The sequence below is a fragment of the Ranitomeya variabilis genome, chromosome 1 (genome assembly GCF_051348905.1).
Source record: "Ranitomeya variabilis isolate aRanVar5 chromosome 1, aRanVar5.hap1, whole genome shotgun sequence".
NCBI classification, from domain to species: Eukaryota; Metazoa; Chordata; class Amphibia; order Anura; family Dendrobatidae; genus Ranitomeya; species Ranitomeya variabilis.
Window position 1 is genome coordinate 1079523812 of NC_135232.1, and position 24884 is coordinate 1079548695.

Sequence of the window (24884 nt, forward strand, 5' to 3'; positions counted from 1 at the left end):
CAGGGTCTCTAAGCCTGAAGTGGCCTAAAGACCCTTCTACAATATAAGGTGGGCAGTGGACCCTCTTACAGATTTTACGTTAGGTCTGGGAGCTTCAAGATATGTCTCCTGGTCCATAGCAGCATTTTGCCTCTTCATAGCCAATAACCATATGTTGTCACGGGGAGACTAGATGAGCGAGAGCTAATAACCCGGGCCCCTGCAATTTCCCTCAGACTAGGGAAATCCTGACTGACCCTCTACCTGGAGTTTACACTGATGGTGTGCATGTCCAGGCCTCGAACCTCACCCTGTCTCCTGTTTCAACCCTAGGCTGAAACCTCCGCCCACCACCCAGTGAAGAGGTAATACACCAATACCCACAGTTAGCACAGACAAGGATAAAGGAAAATATACACCACGCCGCAGTCACTCAGGAATACACTATAAATGTGCAGGGCAAAATAAATACAAATATAGGAAGGAGTAAATAAGACTAAGGAAAATACACCACCAGCAACGAATCTCCAACAACCAGCTCTCCACTCCAGGCCGAGATAACAATGCACAAGACAGAAGCTATAATCGGCGACGCCCAATGATCAGGAGAACTATTTAAAGGCAATGGGCATGGCCCAGCTTCCAATCCGAGGATCAGGTAAATTAACCCCGGAACAGCTAGATAAAATCTAGCCGACGCCAATGAGCAAATAGTGGTCAAAAGCGGAATAACCGCTGTCTGTCGAACGACATCTGCAAGGAAGAATGGCAGAGGATTCCCAAATCCAGTTGTGAAAAACTTGTTGCATCATTCCCAAGAAGACTCATGGCTGTACTAGCTCAAAAGGTGCTTCTACTCAATACTGAGCAAAGGGTCTGAATACTTATGACAATGTGATATTTTAGTTATTCTTTTTTTTTTTAAATTGTAAAAAATTCTACATTTCTGTTTTTTTTCAGTCATGATGGGGTGCAGAGTGTACATTAATGAGAAAATGAACTTTTTTGTTTCATTGCAACCATTTGGTAAATTCAAAGAGTGATACATTTAAAGGGGTCTGAATACTTTCCATACCCACTGTATATACACTGCTCAAAAAAATAAAGGGAACGCTAAAATCCCACATCCTAGATATCACTGAATGAAATATTCCAGGTGTAAATCTTTATTCATTACATAGTGGAATGTGTTGAGAACAATAAAACCTAAAAATGATCAACGTAAATCACAACTAATATCCCATGGAGGTCTGGAGTTGGAATGATGCTCAAAATCAAAGAGGAAAATGAAATGAAGTTACAGGCTGATCCAACTTCAGTGGAAATGCCTAAAGACAAGGAAATGATGCTCAGTAGTGTGTGTGGCCTCTATGTACCTGTATGATCTCTCTACAATGCCTGGGCATGCTCCTCATGAGGCGGCAGATGGTCTCCTGAGGGATCTCCTCCCAGACCTGGACTAAAGCATCCGCCAACTCCAGGACAGTGTGTGGTGCAACATGTCATATGGTCTCACAAGGGGTCTGAGGATCTCATCTCAGTAGCTAATGGCAGTCAGACTACCTCTGGCGAGCACATAGAGGGCTGTGCGGCCCTCCAAAGAAATGCCAACCCACCCCATTACTGACCCACTGCCAAACCAGTCATGTGCTGAAGGATGTTGTAAGCAGATCGCTGACCACGGCATCTCCAGACAGTCACGTCTGTCACATGTGCTCAGTGTGAACCTGCTTTCATCTGTGAAGAGTACAGGGCGCCAGTGGCGAATTTGCCAATCCTGGTGTTCCGTGGCAAATGCCAAGCATCCTGCATGGTGTTGGGCTGTGAGCACAACCCCCATTTGTGGACGTCGGACACTCAGACCATCCTCATTGAGTTGATTTCTAACCGCACATGCACATTTGTGGCCTGCTGGAGGTCATTTTGCAGGGTTCTGGCAGTGCTCCTCCTGTTCCTCCTTGCATAATGGCTGAGGTAGCAGTCCTGCTGCTGGGTTGTTGCCCTCCTACGGCCCCCTCCACGTCTCCTGGTGTACTGGCCTGTCTCCTGGTAGCGCCTCCAGCCTTTGGACACTACGCTGACAGACACAGCAAACCTTCTTGCCACAGCTCGCATTGATGTGCCATCCTGGATGAGCTGCACTACCTGAGCCAATTGTGTGGGTTGTAGAGTCCATCTCATGCTACCATGAGTGTGAAAGCACAACTAACATTCAAAAGTGACCAAAACATCAGCCAGAAAACATTGGTACTGAGATATGGTCTGTGGTCCCCACCTGCAGAACCACTCCTTTATTGAGTGTGCCTTGATAATTGCCAATAATTTCCATCTGTTGTCTATTCCATTTGCACAACAGCATGTGAAATTGATTGTCAAACAGTGTTGCTTCCTAAGTGGACAGTTTGATTTACTTGGAGTTATATTCTGTTGTTTAAGTGTTCCCTTTATTTTTTTGAGCACTGTATATATATATATATATATATATATATATATATTGTATATATATATATATATACTGTATATATATATATATTTGGTGGGGTCGATGGGTGGAGGAGCTATTACAACTTTTGCTCTGGGGCGCGATGTACATCACTGATATGACATATTGTGCTGGTTTCTTGAAATAAATAGTTAATGTGTATAATTGACATTATTATTACAGAATGAGAAATGTAAGTACTCTTTTATAATGTCTATTTACAGAATTTCAGAGAATGGTCCAATTATTGGCTGCAGTCTTAAATTACCCTCGGTGCAGGGATTGAGTATACATTGTAGGGCAGCACAAGCGATAAGTTTACAGGTTGGAGACAGATTCTAATTTTATATCCTGTAAGAAAATTCATTTCTCTCTGAAGTATGAAATATTGATTCCCTCTCATAAATCCCCCTCTGTCCCGGCCTCTCATTTCTCAGCGTCATCCATCTGCTGTCAAAGAACTGTACGATGTGACTGCAGATTTGTCTCCATTCACTGTGAAGGAGTAAATGTGATACTATAGAAATGACTTTCCCCTATAGCATGAATATAAAAGCTGTTTTGGACTTAAGGGAACCCAATTTTCCATTATATTGGTTAATGGCCCAAACATAAGAACATTTTTCCCATAGCAAATGCCATAAACTGACCACAAGCCAAATCTCCTTACCAGCAATACATAATTTTTGCACCAATCTATCTTCACTAAAAATAAATCAATTTTGGAACCATTATTTATATCTTTCTATTTTGTGCCTACAGCTCCTATGCAGACCGTTGTGTCTCCATGGTTACAGACTACGACTACAAACTCTCCGCTCTTCTTTGCATCCTACTAAATGCAATAGTCCTCTTACACTGTAACCAGTGCTGATCAATGGTATAATAAGCTGACCGATGCTCGTTAAAGGACCCTTTTTACGTGGGCTGATGAAACTACATGGGGTCAAGCATACGTCCATACAGTTTGCATAACATTGGCAGCACATCCGCTGTTCACATAAGAAACGCCGGTTGTCTTTTAGGCCACATAATAGATGTGACAGACGTTCTTGCATTTGCTCATTCGTTGGCTGATTGCCAAAATATTTATGTTTATTTTTGTGCTAAATATATATATTTTTAATTATTATTTTTTGCCAATTTTTTATCTATTTACATATCACATTGTGTTGAGCAAACGTGCTCAGATAAGGTGTTATCCGAGCATGCTCGTGTGCTAACAGAGTATCTTTGGCATGCTTGAATACTGTGTTCAAGTCGCTGCAGATGCATGTCTCGCGGCTGTTCGATATCCGCGACGTCTCAAACATAGTATTTGAGCATGCCGAAGATACTCTGCTAGCACACGAGCATGCTTGGATAACATCCTTATCTGAGCATGTTTGCTCAACACTAATCACAAACTGTGTTTAAAACAAAAATGTTACAATTTTCACAATAGCTACCAGGCTTTTTTAGGCTCATATATGCGGTTTCAGGAAACAACACATGTACATAGCCACAATGGTCAGAACATAGACTATCTTTTGTATGGAAGCATCTAATCAAGATGTGCAAAGCTTACCATGAAAGAAGGGAGAGCAGGGAAGCTGTGACATCTCCAATTGTGATTAGTGGACCCTGTGTTATCAGCTGTATATAGAGCGGTTTCCCTTCATTGTAATCCTGTCTCTAATAATAAGGAGCCTGGTGTAAGCTTTCCCAGGAAGTATGAATCTAAAAAGCTCCAGAGGTCTGCATAGTTTTTGTATATATCCCACTAATTTCAAAGGAAGTTATGCAAACAGTGCAGCGCAGCTACGTGTGGTGGTTTTCGTACTCTGCATCCATGGCATCTAGACGCAACTATTCCCATTGTTTCCATAAATGGCTTAATTGGATATAAGCATTTAAAGGGAACCTGTCACCCCCAAAATCGAAGATGAGCTAAGCCCACCAGAATCAGGGCCTTATCTACAGCATTCTGTAAATCCTGAAAGATGAGAAAAAGAGGTTAGATTATACTCACCTGGGGGGGCGGTCCAGTCCGATGGACGTCGCGGTCCAGTCCGATGGGCGTCGCGGTCTGGTCCGATGGGCGTCGCGGTCCGGTCCAGGGCCTCCTATCTTCATAGGATGACGTCCTCTTCTTGTCTTCACGCTGCGGCTCCGGATCAAGTGTACTTTGTCTGTCCTGTTGAGGGCAGAGCAAAGTACTGCAGTGCGCAGGCGCTGGGCCTCTATGACCTTTCCGGGCGCCTGCGCACTGCAGTTCTTTGCTCTGCCCTCAACAGGACAGACAAAGTACACCTGCGCCGGAGCCGCAGCATGAAGACAAGAAGAGGACATCATCGTAAGAAGATGGGAGGCCCCAGACCGGACCACGACGCCTATCAGACCGGACCGCAGTGGTACCGCCCCTAATCTAACCTCTTTTTCTCATCTTTCAGGATACATCGGGGGTTTATCTACAGCATTACAGAATGCTGTAGATAAGCCCCTGATGTTGGTGGGCTTAGCTCATCTTCGATTTTGGGGGTGACAGGTTCCCTTTAAGAAAGATTTTATAATAGCAGGCAAACATTTTATTGCAAGCATTATTACTCATTTAAATAGAATGGTAAGCATCTGACTTAGTCTGAGAAATATACAGAGATCAGTTTTCTCCATCCCAAGGAGTATGAAGTCATCTGTAAGAAGGATTTTAGGTTCACATTTTGGCTCCTGTTGTGACACGAAATGGATTTTAGAAATCAGTAAAGTTACATCATGTCCCTGAAGCACGCACAGTCATACTCATAACTACAATAGGGTGCATCATCATAGACACCATAAGCGCAGCCTCAGGCCTCGGAGGACGTGGAACTACGCCCACATCCTGGATAACATCATGTCTGTCCTGTCTTCACAGAGTAAATAATGTGGTGGCCTAAGGAAACTTCTGTAATAACCAGCAGTTTTATTTTCCTCTGAATGGCCGGCACATGGAGATGTTTGCTTAGAAAACATTTTGCACGTGCGATTATGTCCGTCTTGATTACACAGGTGACACAGGATGTGTGGTGTTGTTCTTGGCTTTCCCACAATGAATTTTATCAAAAAGTTCCTGATCTGTGACATAAATAGCTAAGATAACTAGATCTCCGAAAATACTGTTTATATACTATATATGTACAGTAGTATTCTACAAAAGTTTTAGGCAGGAGTGGAAAAAACACTGCAATTTATGAATGTTTTATAAAAATACAAGTGTTAATAATTTATTTTCATCAACTGACAAAATGCAAAGTGAATGCACAAATGAGAAATCTAATTCAAAACAATATTTGGTGTGACCGCCCTTTGCCTCCAAAACATGAAGATAGTTCTTAAATACATTGGCTGCATGTTTGGGGTCGTTGTCCTGCTGCAGAATAAATTTGGAGCTAATCAGATGTCTTCCTGATGGTATTACATGACGGATAAGTATCTGACTTCATTTCTCAGCATATAGGCCACCCCCAAAATAAGCAACGTTGAGGACCGTAGACATAGTGGTCTGCCAAGGAAAATTAGTTGGACAGATGAAAGACGCAAGTTTAGTTGCCTTCGAAATCTGAAGACGTCCAGCAGTGTCATCAGCTCAGAACAGGCGGCAACTAGTGGGACCCAGCTACACCCAGAAGTTAGGCCAGACGTAGTCTTCATGGAAGAATTGCAGCCAAATGCCATATTTTTTGTAAATGGAAACAAAGCCAAGTGACTCAATTACGTTTGAAAACAACGAAAATGGTGTGAAAAAAAATGTCAACAGGTTTTCTGGACTGACGAGTCAGAATATGAAATATTTGGCAGTTTGTTTGCCAGAAAACAGTACAATAATAAATGTCTACATGCAACAGTAAAGCATGGTGGAAGGTCCTTGCAAGTTTTGTGGCTGAAGTTCAGTAGATGGAGTTAGAGATTGGGTCAGGATCATTAGCGCAGCTACCGGGGGGGCAGAGAGTGCGAGCGCCCCGGAGCTCAGAGGGGGCCCACCCGGAGCTACACTACAGTTACATTCTATGGCAGAGCATGGAGAATCGATCTCCCTGCTCTGCCGCCTGGCCGCTATGGGGCCCCTGAGCAGGAGGGGGGGCCGGTATCAGCAGTGGGCCCCCCGCCCATCACCGCAAGGTCAGCTGTATCAGCATTTAGCCAATACAGCTGACCGCATTGATGAGGGAAGGAGCGCACAGGGTCTGCCTAAGGGGTGCTGCTTTATACTACAGGGTCTGCCTATGGGGGTGCTGTCTTATACTACAGAGTCTGCCTATGGGTGCTGCCTTGTGCTATAGAGTCTGCCTATGGGGAGTGCATTATACTATATTGAGGACTATCTGGTGCATTATACTATATGAGGGCCATCGTACAATGTGAGGATTACAGTGAAGGGGCTATCATACAGTGCTGGAGCCATCAAACAGTTTGGAGGCTACTAAGGGGTCAGTATACTGTGTGGGTGGTACTATACAGGGAGGGGCATTATACTGTGTATGAGAGAGCGTCATACTGTGTATAGGGGAGCTGTACGGGGGGATATTATTCAATGTGAAGTGGGCAGTTATTGTTATAGGGGAACTCAGGTTACTGTGACTATTAAAGGGGCACACAGGGCAATATTACCTTCTAGGGGGCAAAATTTGGGCTGTTTTCTAGGGCACTTGCACCTGGCATTACTATATTAGAGAGGGGTGCTTTAGAATTTAGTGGGCACAGAAAACCACACAGCAGGTGCAGTAATAGGGACACATATGGCAGCAGCAGCTCAGTATTGGGGTATGAGGTGGAGTAATATGGACACATACGGGAGCAGTGGCTCATTATTGGGGTATCAAGTGCAGTAATGGGGACACATACGGCAGCAGTGGCTCAGTATTGGGGTATCAGGGGCAGTAATAGGGACACATACGGCAGCAGCGGCTCAGTATTGGGGTATCAGGTGCAGTAATAGGGACACATACGGCAACAGCGGCTCAGTATTGGGGTATCAGCAGGAAGAGGAGTTTGTGCAGGTTGGGAATAGATGGTGACGGGGCTGGAATGTGAGAAGTGAAATGTGTCTTTGTTGTAAAACCCCTGGCAAAAATTATGGAATCACCAACCTTGGAGGATGTTCATTCAGTTGTTTAAAAAAAAAAAAAAACAGATCACAGACATGGCACAAAACTAGTCATTTCAAATGGCAACTTTCTGGCTTTAAGAAACACTAAAAGAAATCAAGAACAAAAAATGTGGTAGTCAGTAATGGTTACTTTTTTTAACCAAGCATAGGGGAAAAATTATGGAATCACTCAATTCTGAAGAAAAAATTATGGAATCACCCTGTAAATTTTCATACCCAAAAATAACACCTGCATCAAATTAGATCTGCTAGTTAGTCTGCATCTAAAAAGGAGTGATCACACCTTGGAGAGCTGTTGCACCAAGTGGACTGACATGAATCATGGCTCCAACACGAGAGATGTCACTTGAAACAAAGGAGAGGATTATCAAACTCTTAAAAGAGGGTAAATCATCACACATGTTGCAAAAGATGTTGGTTGTTCACAGTCCGCTGTGTCTAAAATCTGGACCAAATACAAACAACATGGGAAGGTTGTTAAAGGCAAACATACTGGTAGACCAAGGAGACATCAAAGCGTCAAGACCGGAGACTTCAAGCAATATCTCTCCAAAACAGGAAATGTACAACAAAACAAATGAGGAACGAATGGGTGGAAACTGGAGTCAACGTCTGTTTTGGAGTGTTTTTTTGTTTGTCTGTTTTTCATGATTCCATAATTTTTTCCTCAGAATTGAGTGATTCCATAATTTTCCCCCTATGATTGGTTAAAAAAAAGTAACCATTACTGATTCCCACATTTTTTGTTCTTGATTTCTTTTATTGTTTCTTAAAGTCAGAAAGTTGCCATTTGAAATGACTTTAGTTTTTTGCCATGTCTGTGATCTGCTTTTTTTTTTTTCTACAAAATTAAACAACTGAATGAACATCTTCCAAGGTCTGTGATTCCATAATTTTTGCCAGGGGTTGTATTCTCTGCAGACGAGTCCTGGCTGGAAGAAGTTGTCATGTTGGTCTGGGCCAGATGGAAAAGATGGGAAAAGTGAATGACTCCATCAGAAAGAACGTCAGAGGTAAGTCATTATCTGTAACTGTGCAGTGATCTCTTATATGTTCTGTAGGACTGGTATCTACCACTGACCTTTTGGCGGTAATATCCATGGTGGTTTTTAGATAGAGATTATCTTCAGTAACAGCGCCATCATCTGCTGAGGTTCTCCTCCAGTATTAAGGTGCGTCACCCAATTGTAATCAAGGTTACCTGGTTAGGGGCCCAATGAGAAGCTTCGCCCCCCCCCCCCCCCCCCGTGACCCAAAACCCTAGCTACGCCTCTGGTCAGGATTATTGGTGTCAGGCAGATATATATTTATCAGGACTTCATCACCGGTATAATAGTCTTCTGATCACTTTTGGAAGGTACCAACCATTAACATACTGGGAGTACTGACTCCACCAGAACTTATTACATTGCCTTTCTCATAGTAACTCCGAACCTTGCATTTGTCCATTTTTCCTTTGCCTCTTAAAGAACCAGAGAATGGTAATTTCTATACAGCTACACCCAATGTTGATATAATGATCCTGCAAAAACTTCTCAAACCATAAACGGTTAAAATACCCAGGCTTTAAATGGAAAAGAACCGTTTTATCTCACAAAGAGGATCACAAATTCAAACCAGATCTGATTGTTCACGTCCAAATTTACTGAGGGCCATCCGTACGTGTACCAGGGCAGTTGATCCTAAGGTCTGTATGGAAGTGAAAAGTCTTCTTTTTACATGGGTAAATATATTGGAGAAGATATTTATTTGCCTTCCATGACAAGTGCGAGAATTAGAAGAGTAGTAGCTCTTAGAATGTGACATCTATTCATTTACACTGATGGAGACAGCGCAACAGATTTCTGCAATAAAATTATATGAAGAAACGTACTGACCCAACAGCAGAAGGCTTGTATATAGCAGTGACTCATAACCTAAAGTGAGAAATGACATACTTGCTGGAATACTGCTGAGGTCAGGCTGATTGGCGTACATGCACGCGCTGTACTTTTGTTTACTTAGACTCTATGCATTTATAGTATCTACTGGATATATAGATCAGTAAATGCTCCCCGTTAGACTTGTCTGACAGTCACAGACCTCAATTACCTTTATGGTTGCCAAAAAAAATTGGCACCTGACTGGTTGGTGCAAGTTAGAATATAAATTAAAAGACGCATCCTCCCGCCACTTTATATGAAACCTAGAGAAGATAAACATGGATCACTATGATGTTGATCTTCTCCATTTCTGTACACACCGCGCTGCCCTAGCTTTATACACTGCTTCCTCCCCAAGATCTAGTGGTCATGTGGTCACCGGGTAGAGGGAGAGAGCAGGAGCTGCTAGGTTCTGGCTGACCGACTGAGCTGTGCTCTGCAACCGGGGAAACTGAATTCCTCTGTAAATGGGGATAACATACGAGCCCCAATTACAGGGGAAATTAGCCATAAATAAATGTTAAAATGCCCCCAAATATCTTTTAAGACCTTATGGGGGGAGCGAAGTGTGTAAAATAAATTAAAAAATACATAAATAAAAGACAAAACTTAAAAAAAGACCCTGCAAGTCTGAATTTCTGTTTGTAGCCCTGTCACGTGACAAAAAAAAAATATGTCCAATGTATAAAAATTTCTATGAAAAGGGGATAACCATTTTGTAGCAGAGCTGTTTGATTGCAAAAAAAAAATAAAATAAAAAAAATTAAAAGAATAGGAACCATGTGTCTTTACAATGTCCCCCAATGTCAGTATTGTCACGGCCATAATGACATCTGAGTGCAGTCTGAATCTCACAGTAGAAAAAAAGGAACATAAAATCATAAGTCCCATGTATTGTGGAGAGAAAAAAAAAAAAAAGAGTAAAACATTTTTTGAATATCTGAATAAGAAAAGTGTCATGCAGTGCCTTAGGACTGTGGGCGCTAATTTAGCAATTTTCAAACTTTTAACTTTTATGCCCTTAAATCAGAGATGTGTCACATTTTTATTTGGCTACAAAGTTTTAAGGGTTAAAAGTTGACCAGCATTTTCTCATATTTTTAACCCCTTCCCGACCTGTGATGCCACGTAGGCGTCATGGAATGATCGCGTCCCTGCACATCGGGTGATCTGCAGGGACAGGGGGAGTGGTACTTCAGCCCGGGGGGGGGGGGGTGGCTTCACCCCCTCGTGGCTACGATCGCTCTGATTGGCTGTTGAAAGTGAAACAGCCAATCAGAGCGATTTGTAATATTTCACCTATGAAAACTGGTGAAATATTACAATCCAGCCATGGCCGATGCTGCAATATCATCAGCCATGGCTGGAAACTCTGATCTGCCCCCCCACAGCCACTGTTCTCTTCTCCAGTCCTCCGTCTGGTGCTCCGCTCCACTCCGTCGTCCTGTCCGCTCCCCCCGTGCTCCGATCCCCCCCCCCCATACTTACCGAGCCTCCCGGTGTCCGTCCATCTTCTCCATGGGCGCCGCCATCTTCCAAAATGGCGGGCGCATGTGTAGAGCGCCCGCCGAATCTGCCGGCCGGCAGATTCGTTCCAGGTACATTTTGATCACTGTGATAAAACCTATCACAGTGATCAAAATAAAAAAAATAGTAAATGAACCCCCCCCTTTATCACCCCATAGGTAGGGACAATAATAAAATAAAGAAAATATATTTTCTTTTATTTTTCTACTAGGGTTAGGGTTAGAACTAGGGTTAGGGTTAGAACTAGGGTTAGGGCTAGAATTAGGCTATGTGCACACGGTGCGGATTTGGCTGCGGATCCGCAGCGGATTGGCCGCTGCGGATTCGTAGCAGTGTTCCATCAGGTTTACAGTACCATGTAAACCTATGGAAAACCAAATCTGCTGTGCCCATGGTGCGGAAAATACAGCGCAGAAACGCTGCGTTGTATTTTCCACAGCATGTCAATTCTTTGTGCGGATTCTGCAGCGTTTTACACCTGTTCCAAAATAAGAATCCGCAGGTGAAATCCGCACAAAAAAACCACTGGAAATCCGCGGTAAACCCGCAGGTAAAACGCAGTGCCTTTTACCTGCGGATTTTTCAAAAATGGTGCGGAAAAATCTCACACGAATCCGCAACGTGGGCACATAGCCTTAGGGTTAGAATTAGTTAGGGTTGGAATTAGGGCTACGGTTGGAAATAGGGTTAAGATTAGGCTTGTGGTTAGGGTTATGGTCAGGGGTGTGTTGGGGTTAAAGTTGTGGTTAGGGTTGGGATTAGGGTTAGGATTAGGCATAGAGTTGGGATTAGGGTTAGGGGTGTATTGGGGTTAGTGTTGTGGTTAGGGGTGTGTTGGGGTTAGGGTTGTGATTAGGGTTATGGCTAGAGATGGGATTAGGGTTAGGGGTGTGTTGGGGTTAGAATTGAGGGGTTTCCACATCAAGGTCTCCAAACGCAACATGGCGCCACCATTGATTCCAGCCAATCTTGCGCTCAAAAAGTCAAATGGTGCTCCCTCCCTTCCGAGCCCTGACGTGCGCCCAAACAGTGGTTCCCCCCCACATATGGGGTATGAGCGTACTCAGGACAAACTGGGCAACAACTATTGGGGTCCAATTTCTCCTGATACCCTTGTGAAAATAAAAAATTGCTTGCTAAAACACCATTTTTGAGGAAAGAAAAATGATTTTTTATTTTCACGGCTCTGCGTTGTAAACTTCTGTGAAACACTTGGGGGTTCAAAGTGCTCACCACATATCTAGATAAGTTCCTTGGGGGGTCTAGTTTCCAAAATGGGGTCACTTATGGGAGGTTTCTACTGTTTAGGCACATCAGGGGCTCGCAAACGCACGGTGACGCCCGCAGACCATTCCATCAAAGTCTGCATTCCAAAACGTTACTACTTCCCTTCCGAGCCCCGACGTGTGCCCAAACAGTGGTTTACCCCCACATATGGGGTATCAGCGTACTCAGGACAAACTGGACAACATCTTTGTGGATCCAATTTCTCCTGTTACTCTTGTGAAAATAAAAAATTGCGGGCTAAAAAATAATTTCTGAGGAAAGAAAAATGATTTTTTATTTTCACGGCTCTGCGTTATAAACTTCTGTGAAGCACTTGGGGGTTTAAAGTGGTCACCGCACATCTAGATTAGTTCCATGGGAGGTCTAGTTTCCAAAATGGGGTCACATGTGGGGGAGCTCCAATGTTTAGGCACACAGAGGCTCTCCAAACGCGACATGGTGTCTGCTAACGATTGGAGCTAATTTTTTATTCAAAAAGTCAAATGGTGCTCCTTCCCTTCCGAGCCCTGCCGTGTGCCCAAACAGTGGTTTACCTCCACGTGAGGTATCAGTGTACTCAGGAGAAATTGCCCAACACATTTTATGATCCATTTTATCCTGTTGCCCATGTGAAAAGAAAAAAATTGAAGCAAAAATAATTTTTTTGTGAAAAAAAAGTACTTTTTCATTTTTACGGATCAATTTGTGAAGCACCTGGGGGTTCAAAGTGCTCACTATGCATCTAGATAAGTTCCTTGGGGGGTCTAGTTTCCAAAATGGGGTCACTTGTGGGGGAGCTCCAATGTTTAGGCACACAGGGGCTTTCCAAACGCAACATGGTGTCCGCTAACGATTGGAACCAATTTTTCATTGAAAAAGTCAAATAGCGCTCCTTCCCTTCCGAGCCCTGTCGTGCGCCCAAACAGTGGTTCCCCCCCACATATGGGGTATCAGAGTACTCAGGACAAATTGTACAATAACTCTTGGGGTCCAGTTTCTCTTTTTACCTTTGGGAAAATAAAAACATTGTTGCTAAAAGATCATTTTTGTGACTAAAAAGTTAAATGTTCATTTTTTCCTTCCATGTTGCTTCTGCTGCTGTGAAGCACCTGAAAGGTTAATAAACTTCTTGAATGTGGTTTTGAGCACCTTGAGGGGTGCAGTTTTTAGAATGGTGTCACTTTTGGGTATTTTCAGCCATATAGACCCCTCAAATTGACTTCAAATGTGAGCTGGTCCCTAAAAAAAAATTTCGTTGTAAAAATGAGAAATCGCTGGTCAAATTTTAACCCTTATAACTTCCTAGCAAAAAAAAATTTTGTTTCCAAAATTGTGCTGATGTAAAGTAGACATGTGGGTAATGTCATTTATTAACTATTTTGTGTCACATAACTCTCTCGTTTATCAGAATAAAAATTCAAAATTTGAAAATTGCGAAATTTTCAAAATTTTCGACAAATTGCCATTTTTTTCACAAATAAATGCAAATATTATCAACCTAAATTTACCACTAACATGAAGCCCAATATGTCACAAAAAAACAATCTCAGAACCGCTACGATCCGTTGAAGCGTTCCTGAGTTATTACCTCATAAAGGGACACTGGTCAGAATTGCAAAAAACGGCCAGGTCATTAAGGTCAAAATAGGCTGGGTCATGAAGGGGTTAAAGAATTTTTTTTAAACCATTTTGTTTTAGGGACCACATCACATTTGAAGTCACTTTGAGGGACCTATATGACAGAAAATACCCCAAAGTGACAACATTCTAAAAACCGCACCCGTCAAGGTGCTCAAAACTACATTCAAGAAGTTTATTAACCCTTCAGGTGCTTCACCGGAATTAATGGAATGTGAAAGGAAAAAATGAACATTTAACTTTTTTTTCACAAAAATTTTACTATGGACTCTAATTTTTTTTTTTAGTTTTGCAAGGGTAACAGGAAAAAATGGACCCCAAAATATGTTGTGCAATTTCTCCTGAGTACACCGATACCCCATAATTGGGGGAAAACTACTGTTTTAGAGCACTGCAGGGCTTGGAAGGGAAGAAGCGCCATTTGACTTTTTGAACGTAAAATTTGCTGGAATAATAAGAGGATGCCATGGCGCATTTGGAGAGCCCCTGATGTATCTAAACAGTAGAAACCGCTCATACGTGACAGCATTTTGGAAACTAGACCCCTTACGGAACTTATCTAGATGTGTGGTGAGCACCTAGAACCCCCAGGTGGTTCACAGTAATTCATTAAAAAATCACATTTTTCATACCAACATTTTTTTTAGCCCCAATTTTTTTTTTTTATTTCCACAAGGGTAACAGGAGAAATTGGACCCCAAAATTTGTTGTGCAGCTTCTCCTGAGTATGCCCCCCATATGCGGGGGGAGAACTACTAGGCGCCCAGCAGGGCTCAGAAAGTATGAAATTACATTTTGATAATGTGCTGTGGGTGTCATGTCCCATTTGGGGAGCCCCTGATGTGCCTAAACTAAACAGTGGAAACCCCCACAAATGACCCCATTTTGGAAACTAGACTTCTCAAAGAATTTATCTAGATGTGTTCACTACATGTGAACACGTGTTCATCTTGAACCCCCAGGCGCTTCAAAGTTTATAACGTTGAGCCATGAAAATAAAAAATCCCATTTTCCCACAAAAATTATCTTTTAACCCAAATTTATTATTTTCAGAAGGTTAACATTGGAAAATGGACCCCGAGTAATTTGTTCAGAAAATTCTCCTGAGTACACAGATATCCCATATGTGTTCGAAAACTACTCTGAGGCACAGTGCAAAGCTCAGAAGGGAAGATGCACTATATTGGAGCTCATATTTTACTGGACGGGTTTGAGAATGCCATGTCGCATTGGTAGAGACCCTGAGGTGCCAGAACAGCAGAAACCCCCATAATTGACCCCATTTTACAAACTACACCTTTCAATTACTTCATCTACGGGTACAGTAATCATATTGACACCACAGGTGTGTAATTGAATTTTATACCATTGGGCAGTGAAGAAAAAATATTTGCATTTTAACCACCAAAATTTAGTTTTAGCCCCAGATTTTACATTTTCACACTAGGAAAAAATTTGACCCACAATTTCTGCTGAATGTGGAAATACCCCATGTGTGGCTGCAGAGTACTGCTTGGCCAAACGGCAAGATTCGGGAGGACAGAGCACCATTTGCCTCCTGGAGCGCATATTTTGCTAGAATAGTTTGCGGCCTCTCAAGTGACCCTATTTTGGAAATTACACCCATTTGGGAATTTATCTACAGGTGTAGGGACGATTTTGACTCCTTGGGTGTTTTCCTGAGTGTGAATGTTACTGAGTGAAAATTGCAAACTGCCATTTTAGTACCCAGTAGGTTGCAGTCACTAGTATGAGTACATTTTAGTTCCAAGTACGTTATAGTGCCCAGCTCATGCTTCTGGAGACATGGACCTGTAAATTAGGCTGGCTGTCATCAAACATGTGGATGCTAAATGTGGTTTAGACACACTGGTGCTCAGAAAGGAAGGAGGCATTTGGATTGGGAGAGCAGAATTTGCTGAATTCCTTTTGGGTGACGAGCTCTTTTCCAGAGCCTTTGTACTACCACTAACATGAAAGCCCCCTACATTTTTGTTAATAGATTACAGAGCTGAGTGAGGACTTGGTTTTTTTGTGGATTGATTTGAAGCTTTTGTTAGGAAAATTTTACGTAACATTTGGGATCACATTAATCTGCCGCTCTATGCTGAGTAATTGCATCGTGGTTTACATCTATTTTCCAAGTGATGAGATTCAGATGAAACCCCTGAGGTAGGCGCCCACTATAATTAGGCAGCAGAGTTACTCTGAACTCCGTCCGGTTTCTGTTCAGCGGTTTTCTTCCTTTCAGAAGTGTACAAAACTGTGCTGGTCAGCGCTTTTATGCACGCCTAATAAGACGGACACCACTGGATCCCCGGTGTAAGTGTCCAGTGTACAATAAATGTGAGCCGATCTTTTGGGAGGCAGAAAGAACAAATCAACAGCAGGTGAAGAATTGGTTTTATTTTTATACAGTTACAGTTCCTCATGTGGTATAAGCAATTAGACGACTTTATTCTTCGGGTTGGTGCGATTACAGCGATACCAGATTTACATCGGGATTTTATGTTTGGCTGCTGTCACAAACTAAAAGACGCTTTTTATTGTGCATCACTATATTTTGAAAGATATAATTTTTCCAGATTTCAGCTGACAGTCATGAGAGGGCTTGTTTTTTGCTGGATAAGTTGCTGTTTTTATTGACACCATTTATGGGCACAGGATTTTTTTGATTGCTTTCTACTCCGTTTTTGGGAGGCAGAATGAACAAAAAACTGAGGTTCAGGAATAGTTTTTTAGGGCTTTTTTATGTCATTCCATGTGTGGTAAAATTGATACGGCAGCTTTATTCTTCAGATCAGTACGATTACAGCGATACATTTTTATGTTTTGGTGCTTTTACACAAGAACTATTTTATTGAAAAAATAATTCTTTGCATCGCTTTATTCTGAGAGCTATAATTTTTCATTGTTCCGCTAATGGAGCTGTATGATGGCTTGTTTTTTTGTGGGACAAGATGGCGTTTCTAGGATATACCATTTTTATTTACATTGGTGTTTCTGATCGTGTTTTATTCCACTTTTTGTTTGGTGGCACGATGATAAAGAATATTTTTTTATTTACGGTATTTAACAGTGTAAACTGAAGGGGTTAACTAGCGGAAAAAAATAAATGTATTTTGTGTTTATAAAAATATATATATATATTTTTTTTAAACTTTTTTACATTGTCTCAGGATGGTATATCAACTGTATAGTGACAGATTGCTGATCTAATACTCTGTAATACTTGTCCATTGCAGAGCATTAGATCAGAATCTGACATGCAAGGAGGTGGGTGTGTGTTGTGAACTCTGTTTTTGGGCTCCCTCTTGTGGTCACAAGTGGTACTAAGGGAGTGCTGTCTTTGGGCTCCCTCTGGTGGCTCTTTGTGTCATTCTGCAGGTCTGAGGCTGGATCAGCTGTCTCGTTATGTTAGCTGGTTTCCTATTTAGCTCACCTGGACTATCAGTTGTTGCCTGCTGTCAATGTATTCAGTGCTATTTTGATCTCTCCTGCCTACCTTTGTTACCAGTCTCTCCAAGAGAAGCTAAGTTTTCTGTTTGTTCATTTTTTGATCATCAGTATTCAATATGTTCCTTGTTTATTTATTTGTCCTTGTCCAGCTTGCTAATATGTGATTTCCTTGCTTGCTGGTAGCTCTAGGGGGCTGAGTTTCTCCCCTCACACCGTTAGTTGGTGTGGGGGTTCTTGAATTCTCCGCGTGGATTTTTTGTATAGGGTTTTTTACTGACCGCACAGTTCCCTGCCTGTCTTCTGCTGTCTAGTATTAGTGGGCCTCATTGAATCTGTTTTCATTTCTACGTTTTGTATTTTCCCCTTACCTCACCGTTATTATTTGTTGGGGGCTTCCTATATCTTTGGGGTCATTTCTCTGAGGCAAGTGAGGTCTTACTTTCTCTATAGGGGTAGCAAGTTTCTCAGGCTGTGTCGAGACGTCCAGGAATTTAGGCACGTTCACCGGCTACCTTCAGTGTGTTTGGTTAGGATCAGATTTGCGGTCAGTCCAGTTACCACCTCCCTAGAGCTCGTTCTATGTTCAGTAACTTAGCTAGTTCATTCTGTGATCCTCAGCCACTAAGGATCATAACAGTACAGCAGGCCAAAAAGTGTTTAATGCATCGCAGAAGTGGGATAAGAGAAGCCCTGAGTACAATTTTTTTTTTCCTCTCCCTTTGCTGCAGTCTGTCCAGCTTCTCTCATCCCCTTAATCTCTGGGTGGCTTTGAGTTCAGCTGCAGACATGGATATTCAGAGTCTGACTTCTAGTGTGGATCATCTTGCTGCAAGGGTGCAAAGCATTCAGGATTTTGTTGTTCACAGTCCTATGTCTGAGCCAAAAGTACCTATTCCTGAGTTGTTTTCTGGAGATAGATCAAGGTTTCTGAATTTTAAGAATAATTGTAAATTATTTCTTTCCTTGAGACCTCGTTCCTCTGGTGATTCCGCTCAGCAAGTTAGAATTGTTATCTCCCTGTTACGTCGCGACCCTCAAGATTGGGCTTTCTCCCTGGCGCCAGGAGATCCTGCATTGCTGAATGTGGATGCGTTTTTTCTGGCACTTGGATTGCTTTATGAGGAACCTAATCTTGAGAACCAGGCAGAAAAGGCCTTGCTGGCTCTCTCTCAGGGCCAGGATGAAGCCGAGGTGTATTGTCAAAAATTTCGGAAATGGTCGGTGCTTACTCAATGGAATGAGTGTGCCCTGGCTGCAAATTTCAGAGAAGGTCTTTCTGAAGCCATTAAAAATGTTATGGTGGGGTTCCCCACGCCTGCAAGTCTGAATGACTCAATGGCTTTGGCCATTCAGATTGATCGGCGTTTGCGGGAGCGCAAATCTGCGCACCATCTGGCGGTGTTTTCTGAACAGAGACCTGAGTCTATGCAATGTGACCGAATTCTGACCAGAGTTGAGCGGCAAAATCATAGACGTCAAAATGGGTTGTGCTTTTACTGTGGTGATTCAACTCATGTTATCTCAGCATGCTCTAAGTGCTTAAAAAAAAATCGCTAAAACTGTCACCGTTGGTACTATACAGCCTAAATTCATTTTGTCTGTTACTTTAATTTGTTCTCTGTCATCTTACTCGGTTATGGCTTTTGTGGATTCAGGTGCTGCCCTGAACCTGATGGATTTGTCGTTTGCCAGGCGCTGTGGTTTTGTCCTGGAGCCTTTAGAATTCCCTATTCCACTGAGGGGAATTGATGCTACACCATTGGCTGAGAATAAGCCTCAGTATTGGACTCAAGTGACCATGTGCATGACTCCTGTACATCAGGAGGTGATTCGCTTTCTTGTGCTGCATAATTTGCATGATGTTGTCGTTTTGGGTCTGCCATGGCTGCAGGCTCATAATCCAGTGCTGGATAGGAAAGCTATGTCTGTTTCAAGTTGGGGTTGCCAGGGGATTCATGGCGATGCTCCTTTGGTGTCAATTGCTTCTTCCACTCCTTCTGAGGTCCCTGAGTTTTTGTCGGACTACCAGGATGTATTTGATGAGCCCAGATCCGGTGCCCTACCTCCTCATAGGGATTGTGATTGTGCTATAAATTTGATTCCTGGTAGTAAGTTCCCTAAGGGACGACTTTTTAATTTGTCTTTACCAGAACATGCCGCGATGCGGAGCTATATAAAGGAGTCTTTAGAGAAGGGACATATTCGCCCGTCCTCCTCCCCTCTTGGTGCAGGATTCTTTTTTGTGGCCAAGAAGGATGGTTCTCTGAGACCTTGTATTGATTATCGTCTTCTAAATAAAATCACGGTGAAATTTCAGTATCCTTTGCCATTATTATCTGATCTGTTTGCTCGGATTAAGGGGTCCAGTTGGTTCACCAAGATAGATCTTCGTGGTGCGTATAACCTTGTGCGTATTAAGCAGGGGGATGAATGGAAAACAGCATTTAATATGCCCGAAGGCCATTTTGTGTACTTGGTGATGCCTTTTGGACTCTCTAATGCTCCTTCTGTGTTCCAGTCCTTCATGCATGACATCTTCTGAGAATATCTGGATAAATTTATGATTGTGTATCTGGATGACATATTGGTCATTTCTGAGGACTGGGAGTCCCATGTGAAGCAGGTCAGGATGGTATTTCAGGTCCTACGTGCTAATGCCTTATTTGTGAAGGGTTCAAAATGTCTCTTCGGAGTACAGAAGGTTTCCTTTTTGGGTTTTAGTTTTTCTCCTTCTACTATTGAGATGGACCCAGTCAAGGTTCAGGCTATTCATGACTGGACTCAGCCTACATCTGTTAAGAGTCTTCAGAAGTTCTTGGGTTTTGCTAATTTTTACCGTCGCTTCATTGCTAATTTTTCTGGCGTGGTTAAACCCTTGACGGATTTGACCAAGAAGGGTTCTGATGTGACTAATTGGTCTCCTGCGGCCGTGGAGGCCTTTCGGGAGCTGAAGCGCCGGTTTTCTTCGGCTCCAGTTTTGTGTGAGCCTGATGTCTCTCTTCCTTTTCAGGTCGAGGTTGATGCTTCTGAGATTGGAGCAGGGGCTGTTTTGTCGCAGAGAAGCTCTGATTGCTCTGTGATGAAGCCTTGTGCTTTCTTTTCAAGAAAGTTTTCGCCTGCCGAGCGGAATTATGATGTTGGTAATCGGGAGTTGTTGGCTATGAAGTGGGCATTTGAGGAGTGGCGACATTGGCTCGAGGGAGCTAAGCATCGTGTGGTGGTCTTTGCTGATCACAAAAATCTGATTTATCTCGAGTCTGCCAAGCGGCTGAATCCTAGACAGGCTCGTTGGTCGTTGTTTTTCTCCCGTTTCGATTTCGTGGTCTCATACCTGCCTGGTTCGAAGAACGTGAAGGCTGATGCGCTTTCTAGGAGTTTTGTGCCTGACTCTCCGGGAGTTTCAGAGCTGGCTGGTATCCTCAGAGAGGGAGTGATTTTGTCTGCCATTTCCCCAGATTTGCGACGAGTGCTGCAGAAATTTCAGGCGGATAGACCTGACCGTTGCCCACCAGAGAGACTGTTTGTCCCAGATAGATGGACCAGCAAAGTTATTTCCGAGGTTCATTCTTCGGTGTTGGCAGGCCATCCTGGGATTTTTGGTACCAGAGATTTGGTGGCTAGGTCCTTCTGGTGGCCTTCCTTGTCGCGGGATGTGCGTTCCTTTGTGCAGTCCTGTGGGATTTGTGCTCGGGCTAAGCCTTGCTGTTCTCGTGCCAGTGGTTTGCTTTTGCCTTTGCCTGTCCCGAAGAGGCCTTGGACGCACATTTCCATGGATTTTATTTCGGATCTTCCAGTCTCTCAGAGAATGTCTGTCATCTGGGTGGTGTGTGATCGTTTTTCCAAAATGGTCCATTTGGTTCCCTTGCCTAAGTTGCCTTCCTCCTCCGACTTGGTTCCTCTATTTTTTCAGAATGTGGTCCGCTTGCACGGCATCCCTGAAAATATTGTGTCTGACAGAGGATCCCAGTTCGTGTCCAGATTTTGGCGGATCTTTTGTGCTAAGATGGGCATTGATTTGTCTTTTTCGTCGGCCTTCCATCCTCAGACGAATGGCCAAACCGAGCGAACTAATCAGACCTTGGAAACTTATTTAAGATGTTTTGTTTCTGCTGATCAGGATGATTGGGTGACTTTTTTGCCATTGGCCGAGTTTGCCCTTAATAATCGGGCTAGTTCTGCTACTTTGGTTTCGCCTTTTTTCTGCAATTCTGGTTTTCATCCTCGTTTTTCCTCGGGTCAGGTTGAGCCTTCTGACTGTCAAGGGGTGGATTCTGTGGTGGATAGGTTGCAGCAGATTTGGACCCATGTGGTGGACAATTTGAAGTTGTCACAGGAGAAGGCTCAGCGCTTTGCCAACCGCCGTCGCGGTGTGGGTCCCCGACTTCATGTTGGGGATTTGGTATGGCTGTCTTCTCGGTATGTTCCTATGAAGGTCTCCTCTCCTAAATTCAAGCCTCGCTTCATCGGTCCTTATAAGATTTTGGAAATCCTTAACCCGGTGTCATTTCGTCTGGACCTCCCAGCGTCGTTTGCCATTCATAACGTGTTCCATAGGTCTTTGTTGCGGAGGTATGTGGTGCCTGTGGTTCCTTCTGTTGAGCCCCCTGCCCCGATGCTGGTTGAGGGCGAATTGGAGTACGTGGTGGAGAAGATCTTGGATTCTCGTATTTCTAGACGGAGGCTTCAGTATTTGGTTAAGTGGAAGGGCTATGGTCAGGAGGATAATTCCTGGGTTGTCGCCTCTGATGTTCATGCGGCCGATTTGGTTCATGCCTTCCATGTTGCTCATCCTGATCGCCCTGGGGGTTTTGATGAGGGTTCGTTGACCCCTCCTCAAGGGGGGGGTACTGTTGTGAACTCTGTTTTTGGGCTCCCTCTTGTGGTCACAAGTGGTACTGTGTGAGTGCTGTCTTTGGGCTCCCTCTGGTGGCTCTTTGTGTCATTCTGCAGGTCTGAGGCTGGATCAGCTGTCTCGTTATGTTAGCTGGTTTCCTATTTAGCTCACCTGGACTATCAGTTGTTGCCTGCTGTCAATGTATTCAGTGCTATTTTGATCTCTCCTGCCTACCTTTGTTACCAGTCTCTCCAAGAGAAGCTAAGTTTTCTGTTTGTTCATTTTTTGATCATCAGTGTTCAATATGTTCCTTGGTTATTTATTTGTCCTTGTCCAGCTTGCTAATATGTGATTTCCTTGCTTGCTGGTAGCTCTAGGGGGCTGAGTTTCTCCCCTCACACCGTTAGTTGGTGTGGGGGTTCTTGAATTCTCAGCGTGGATATTTTGTATAGGGTTTTTTACTGACCGCACAGTTCCCTGCCTGTCTTCTGCTATCTAGTATTAGTGGGCCTCATTTGCTGAATCTGTTTTCATTTCTACGTTTTGTATTTTCCCCTTACCTCACCGTTATTATTTGTTGGGGGCTTCCTATATCTTTGGGGTCATTTCTCTGAGGCAAGTGAGGTCTTACTTTCTCTATAGGGGTAGCAAGTTTCTCAGGCTGCGTCGAGACATCCAGGAATTTAGGCACGTTCACCGGCTACCTTCAGTGTGTTTGGTTAGGATCAGATTTGCGGTCAGTCCAGTTACCACCTCCCTAGAGCTTGTTCTATGTTCAGTAACTTAGCTAGTTCATTCTGTGATCCTCAGCCACTAAGGATCATAACAGGTGTGTCAGCTCGTACTCTCATGATGAGCCATTAGGCCAACATCCCTGGGTGACCTCGCGGCCATCTTTCAGCCTGGAGTCACCATGGAGACCATCAGCACAATGAGATCGCATTGTGTTGTGCCGAAGGAAGCAGAGAGGGAGCTCCCTCCCTCTGCGATGCCCCACGATTTTGCTGACACAATTGACAGCAGCATCACCGGGGTTAAACGTCCATGATCGGTGCTTGCACCGATTGTGGGCATTGTTGAAGGATGTCAGCTTACATATAGAGCTGACACGTGCATTTGATTGTGGTGCCGCTCAGAGTGATATTCATGGCGCCATATATGATTTACGAGCATGTATATATATGGCGCATGTTGCAAAGGGGTTATGTCTTTATTGTGCATTCAACATAGTAAATACAGTATGTACCATGATCATATGTTGTGGATTCTGACAGGATCTAGCTGCAGATTCCATGCTAAACCTAGACAGAATCCGCCAGAGATACATGTAAATGATGTGCTGTTTGCCTCATTCATACAATTAGGAAATACTTTGCCCAAAATAGTAAGTACTCCACAGAATTAAGAATTTTCAACATGCATAACGGTCTCTGAATCCTTGCTATAATGCTACCGATAGTCCATATTAAACTTCCATGGATCTAGTCCGTTGCCAAAAACAGTTTCAGCTGTAAATTTGTTTGCAGAATCCAGGGCTGCCTTATCAGTGTATTTACATTATCTACGAGGAAGGTAAAATTTCATTACTCTATGTAACTGTTGTGGGGCAACATATGGGTATGCGACCCACATGATGTCAATTATCAATTACAGCAGCACTTGTGTGTCTTAGATCCAATACAGATTTTGAAATAACCAGAAATTAAGACAAAAGTCTAATTACCTGACTTCTTACTCTTGGCAGCACAAATTTTGTGTCTGCACTCCACACCCTCTTTATTGGGCACACACCTATGTCTACTAGTCGCAGAGTAATGTTGAAGGGCCGGTCTTTGGAATTAAACCTTCTTGTCTAACACGCAAGTTAACATGAAAATTATTACATGAGCAGAGTAGGTGCTAATGACATGAAAAGACCAGGGAAAGCCATAACACGAAACACTTAAGTGAGAGACAAGTTTTTACCTGTATATGTGACATCAGTGTTGGTCTGGGGTTCCTTGGGTCCACCACACAAATATTCTGAGTGTCTATTCAGAACATGTCCATTTGTACTTGTATCTTATCATTGTGCACACCGGACAAATCATCAGTAGATGGTGATTGGTGAATCAGTCCATTCGCAATAGCCAAAGTGGTAAGTAATTTGCTCCTGTCTGCTCAGGTTGGGTTGTCGATATCCGTTGGGGTATACAATTATATGAGATTACAAGGGACCCTCTGGATCTTTGGTGCACCAGTCCAAACCTATCCTCATTGTACACTTGGACCCCAGAGACCCCAAATAAGTATTGGGGAGGATATAAATTTACTTAATATTATGATTGCTAAACACATAACTAGTAATAGCTATATCCACGCTATAGACAAAAGTACTGGGACACCTACACATTACACCTACAGGAGATTTTATGACATGACATTCTAAATCCACACACATTATTATGGAGTTGGTCCCTTTGCAGAAATATCAGCTTTTGCTCTTCTGGGAAGAATTTCCACAAGATGTTGGAGGAGATGTCGGGCTCACAATCTCCATTCTTGTTCATCCTAAAGGTGTTGGGTGGGGTTGAGGTCTGGGCTCTGTGCAGACTGTTAAGTTCCACACTAAACTCCTCCAACTATGTCTTTATCAACTTTGATTTGAGTACT